Source organism: Triticum aestivum, chromosome 7B, assembly GCF_018294505.1.
Source record: "Triticum aestivum cultivar Chinese Spring chromosome 7B, IWGSC CS RefSeq v2.1, whole genome shotgun sequence".
Classification (NCBI taxonomy): domain Eukaryota; kingdom Viridiplantae; phylum Streptophyta; class Magnoliopsida; order Poales; family Poaceae; genus Triticum; species Triticum aestivum.
In genome coordinates this window covers 229,027,769-229,034,173 of record NC_057813.1, presented here as the reverse complement: position 1 = coordinate 229,034,173, position 6,405 = coordinate 229,027,769, and positions in this window count along the sequence as shown.

The window sequence follows — 6,405 nt, the reverse complement described above, 5'->3', positions numbered from 1 at the left end:
ACATTGCATACTAAATGCCTCTGTATATTTAATACTCCTATCCTCAAATAGAATCATTAAACAAGCAAACATATGCAAACAATGCAACCATAACAGCAATCTGCCAAAACAGTACAGTGTGTAAAGAATGCAAGAGTAACAATACTTCTCTGACTCCAAAAATTATGAACTAAAATTCCCACTGTAATAAATTTATCAGATCTTAATATGCAAAAAGATTCAACGTTCTCTGACTTTTCTGAGGAATTTTTGCAACAGCGGTAAACTTTCTGTTTTCAAACAGCAACATGTATACTAGCAAAATAAGCATGGCAAAGGCTATCCTTGACTTTTTTATTGAAACTAAAGATGCAAAACATTAATATAACTAACAGTAAGCAAAAACTTAACAAAAAAATTACGCTCCAAGCAAAACACATATCATGTGGCGAATAAAAATATAGCTCCAAGTAAAGTTACCGATGAACGAAGACGAAAGAGGGGATGCCTTCCGGGGCATCCCCAAGCTTAGTTGCTTGGTTGTCCTTGAATATTACCTTGGGGTTCCTTGGGCATCCCCAATCTTAGGCTCTTTCCACTCCTTATTCCATAATCCATCGAATCTTTTACCCAAAACTTGAAAACTTCAACCACACAAAACTTAACACAAAACTCGTAAGCTCCGTTAGTATAAGAAAATAAAACCACCACTTAGGTACTGTAATGAACTCATTCTAAATTCATATTAGTGTAAAACCTACTGTATTCCAACTTCTCTATGGTACATACCACTTAATACTAGCCATTGATGCATCAAAATAAGCAAACAACACAATGAAAACAGAATCTGTCAAAAACAGAACAGTCTGTAGTAATCTGTATCAAACGTATACTTATGTAACCCCAAAAATTATGAAATAAATTGCTGGACCTGAGAAATTTGTATATTAATCATCTTCAAAAAGAATCAACCTAAAAGCACTCTCCAGTAAAAAATGGCAGCTATTCTCGTGAGTGCTAAAGTTTCTGTTTTTTACAGCAAGATCACATAAACTTCATCCAAGTCTTCCCAAAGGTTCTACTTGGCACTTTATTGAAACAAAAGCTATAAAACATGATTACTACAGTAGCATAATCATGTGGACACACAAAAAAAGTAAGGATAAATATTGGGTTGTCTCCCAACAAGCACTTTTCTTTAATGCCTTTCTAGCTAGGCATGATGATGGCAATGATGCTCACATAAAAGATAAGAATTGAAACATAGCGGGAGCATCATGAAGCATATGACTAGCACATTTAAGTCTAACCCACTTCCTATGCATAGGGATTTTGTGAACAAACAACTTATGGGAACAATAATCAACTAGCATAGGAAGGTAACACAAGCATAGCTTCAAGAATTTAAGCACATAGAGAGGAAACTTGACATTATTGCAACTCCTACAAGCATATTTTCCTCTCTCATAATAATTTTCAGTAGCATCATGAATGAATTCAACAATATAACCAGCACCTAAAGCATTCTTTTCATGATCTACAAGCATAGAAAATTTACTATTCTCAATATAAGCAAATTTCTTCTCATGAATAGTAGTGGGAGCAAACTCAACAAAATAACTATCATGTGATTGAAAATTAAGATCAAGATGACACGTTTCATGGTTATCATTATTCTTTAAAGCATACATGTCATCACAATAATCATCATAGATAGGAGGCATGCTTTCATCATAGTAAATTTTCTCATCAAAGCTTGGGGGACAAAAAATATCATCTTCATCAAACATAGCTTCCCCAAGCTTGTGGCTTTGCATATCATTAGCATCATGGATATTCAAGGAATTCATACTAACAACATTGCAATCATGCTCATCATTCACATATTTCATGCCAAGTACTCTATGTAGTTCTTCTTCTAGCACTTGAGCACAAATTTCCTTTCCATCATACTCACAAAAGATATTAAAAAGACGAAGCGTATGAGACAAACTTAACTCCATTTTTTTTGTAATTTTCTTTTATAAACTAAACTAGTGCTAAAATAAGAAACAAAAAGATTCGATTGCAAGATCTAAAGATATACCTTCAAGCACTCACCTCACCAAAAAAGAGCTTAGTGACGGAGTGTGAGTACCCTTTACCTAGCCTCCCCGGCAACGGCGCCAGAAAAGAGCTTGATGTCTACTACACAACCTTCTTCTTGTAGACGTTGTTGGGCCTGCAAGTGCACAGGTTTGTAGGACAGTAGCAAATTTCCCTCAAGTGGATGACCTAAGGTTTATCAATCCGTAGGAGGCGTAGGATGAAGATGGTCTCTCTCAAACAACCCTGCAACCAAATAACAAAGAGTCTTTTGTGTACCCAACACACCCAATACAATGGTAAATTGTATAGGTGCACTAGTTCGGCGAAGAGATGGTGATACAAGTGCAAAATAGATAGTAGATATAGGTTTTTGTAATCTGAAATAATAAAAACAGCAAGGTAGCAAGCGATAAAAGTGAGCGTAAACGGTATTGCAATGATAGGAAACAAGGCCTAGGGTTCATACTTTCACTAGTGCAAGTTCTCTCAACAATAATAACATAGATAGATCATATAACAAGCCCTCAACATGCAACAAAGAGTCACTCCAAAGACACTAATAGCGAGAACAAACATAGAGATTATGGTAGGGTACGAAACCACCTCAAAGTTATCGTTTTTGTTCTATCTATTCAAGAGTTCGTAGTAAAATAACATAAAGCTATTCTTTCCGCTCAATCCATCATAGAGTTCATACTAGAATAACACCTTAAGACACAAATCAACCAAAACCCTAATGTCACCTAGATACTCCATTGTCACCTCAAGTATCCGTGGGCATGATTATATGATATGCATCACACAATTTCAGATTGATCCAACCAACATAAAAGTACTTCAAAGAGTGCCCCAAAGCTACTACCGGAGAGTCAAGAACGTGTGCCAACCCCTATGCATAGGTTCCCAATGTCACGAAACCTGCAAGTTGATCACCAAAACATACATCAAGTGGCACATGATATCCCATTGTCACCACAGATAATCACGGCAAGACATACATCAAGTGTTCTCATAAAGACTCAATCCGATAAGATAACTTGAAAGGGGAAACTCAATTCATCACAAGAGAGTAGAGGGGGAGAAACATCATAAGATCCAACTACAATAGCAAAGCTCGGGATACATCAAAATCGTGCCATAGAGGGAACACGAGAGAACACGAGAGAGAGAGATCAAACACATAGCTACTGGTACATACCCTCAGCCCGGAGGGTGAACTACTCCCTCCTCGTCATGGATAGCGCCGGGATGATGAAGATGGCCTCTGGTGATGCGATCCCCCTCCGGCAGAGTGACGGAATAGGGTCCCGATTGGTTTTTGGTGGCTACAGAGGCTTGCGGCGGCGGAACTCCCGATCTAGGTTCTGTTCTAGAAGTTTTAGGGTACAAGAGTATATATGGGTGCAGGGGGTACGTCGGAGGAGCTACGGGGGGCCCACGAGGCAGGGGGGCGCACCCGGGGGGGGGCACCCTCGTGCGCAGCCCGTATCTCCCCTGACGTGCACTCCAAGTTCCCTGGGTTGCTTTCCTTCCAAAAATAACTTCTCCAGTTGATTTCGTTCCGTTTTGACTCCGTCTGATATTCCTTTTCCTCGAAACACTAAATAGGCATAAAACAGCAAATCTGGGCTGGGCCTCCGGTTAATAGGTTAGTCCCAAAAATAATATAAAAGTGGATAATAAAGCCCAATATTGCCTAAAACAGTAGATAAAGTAGCATGGAGCAATCAAAAATTATAGATATGTTGGAGACGTATCACCGATCCTCTGTGCCAGATACTAGTGGGATGATCCCTGCGATCAAAAGTGATCGAACATGCCGACCAAGGGTTGAATTTGGGGGCGACGAGCTCAACAACGTATATGTCTCTGAGTGCGCGCTTGCGCCTTCTCTTCGGTATATGAGTTGCGTTGATCATATTCACTGTTTTCACTTCTGGTGGGAATTTTTTCTGTCCCCCAGTGTTCGGCTGGCGAGGCTCATCCTCGTCTTCACTTGGTGTCTCCCTTCCCTTGTGTTTGGCGTTTAGCTTGTCGGCCTGCTTGAAGACCCAGCATTCTCTGTGAGTGTGATTCATAGGTTTTTCGGGGGTGCCATGGATTTGAGATAGTCTGTCCAGGACCTTGTTCAGGCAGGACGGTCCATCTTTGCTGCTTTTAAATGGCTTCTTCCATTGACCGGGTCGAGAGCCCCCGAATCCGGCGTTGATCGCCGTGTTGTCCAGGCTCTCTTCATTGTTTCGACGCTTGTTTTTATTGCGTCGTGGCTTCCCGTTGCCATCCCTAATTTCGGATGTGCCCGGGTCGCTGGTGCCTCTACGGGCCAACCAACTGTCCTCGCCCGCGCAGAAGCGGGTCATGAGGCTTGTTAGGGCCGCCATTGTCCTCGGCTTTTCTTGGCCTAGGTGTCTGGCGAGCCATTCGTCCCGGATACTGCGCTTGAAGGCTGCTAGGGCTTCGGCATCCGGACAATCAACAATTTGATTCTTCTTAGTGAGAAATCTATTCCAAAGCTTATAGGCTGACTCTCCGGGTTGTTGTATTATGTGACTTAAATCGTCTGCATCCGGAGGTCGGACATAGGTCCCTTGAAAATTGGCCCTGAAAGCATCCTCAAGTTCCTCCCAACTTCCAATTGAGTTTTTGGGGAGACTTTTCAACAAACGCCGAGCTGGTCCTTTCAACTTGAGGGGCAGGTATTTAATGGTGTGGAGGTCATCTCCACGAGCCATGTGGATATGAAGGATAAAATCCTCAATCCAGACCCAAGGTTTGTCGTTCCGTCGTATGCCTCTATATTCACGGGTTTGAATCCATGTGTAAATTCGTGATCCAGCACCTCGTCGGTGGAGCACAGGGGGTGCGCAGCCCCTCTGTATCTGGACATGTCGTGGCATGCTGTTGACGATTGTTGTGTTTGGGGTTGATTCCAAACTGGTATTCGATCATTATGATCGTTTTGGTGGCCATGAGCTTGCACCAGAACATGTCCTCTGGATCCATATATGGACCTGGTCGCACCAGCCTTTTTGTCCAGGAGCTCACGTAAATCGTGTGCAGGCTTATGTGTAGCATCAGTAGCCGCTCTATCGCGGCCAGGAGGTGGTCGGTCCGGCTGATCGGCCGTATTATTCTTTGGCGGAATGGGCTCTATGGCCTCATCGTCGAATTCTGGTAGCAGCTTGCGCTTTGGGTAGCTCTTTGTGTGGCGATCATCGCCATATTTTTCTTCAGTGTCTAGCACTTTGTTCCATCTACGGTTGAGCGTATCCTGCACGGCCTTAAGCCTTTGCTTCTGCTTTTTAGGTTCCTCGCCGTGGCCATAAGCCTTCAGTGGAGGTTCTCTTGTTCCAAACGTTTTTCCAGAATGATGAATGCATCGTCGTCCGGACTGTCCTCCTCTCCGGAGTCAGGTTGATAAGTTCTACCCTCGGGATCGCCATGATCGGGCGTCTGCTCCGGGGTATGTTCGGCATGACCTGGCTCATCCTGCTCCATCGCTGGGTCCATATGGTCGTTGTTGCCTTTGGATTCAACCGGGGTGTCAATTTTTCTTGCGCTGTTATCGCTATTTTTACTTTGGCTGGACTTAGAGCGGCGCCTGCGCCGTCGCTTTGGTTTCTGCCCGGGGGGGTTTATCCCCCGTTGCATCCTTTTCGTCGCCATTGTCCTCCTTGGGTGTATCCACCATGTATATATCGTATGATGAGGTGACTGTCCAGTGCCCTGTGGGCGGTGGTTCTATGTCATCTCCCGCATCGATGTCCATACCGTCGATGTCTTCGGAGTCGAAGTCAAGCGCGTCGGTTAAGTCATCGACAGTTGCTATTAAGTGGGTGGTGGATGGGCAGCGAATTCCTTCGTCGTCCGTATCCCACTCGAGCCGGACACAGTTCGGCCAAGAGTCCTCTGACAAAGAGAGAGACCTTAAAGAGTTTAGCACGTCACCAAAGGGCGAGCGCTGACAGATATCCGCGGCGGTGAACTCCGTGGTCGGTGCCCAATCAGATTCGATGGGTACGGATGCACGCGGTCCAGACCCTGAAGCCGGATACGAGTCCGAGGGTCCGGTGACACAGATTTCCTTAGAGGTGGAGTTTGTGTTCGGCTCTGTCGGTGTTCTGGGAACGGGGGTCCCCAGACTTGCCTGCCTGCGGCCTGCGGCGTGGCTCAAGCAATGGCCCGGTGCGGCCCATCTTCATCAACTCAAGCTCAATACCCTCGCAAGGGGCCAAGCCTTGCAGGGCGGACGACAGGAAGCTTCCTCAGGAGAAGCCTCGTCAGGCTGGCTCGCGAGGAGGCGGAGAAATCAAGGCAGGGGTACCTCCCGAGGTGCCC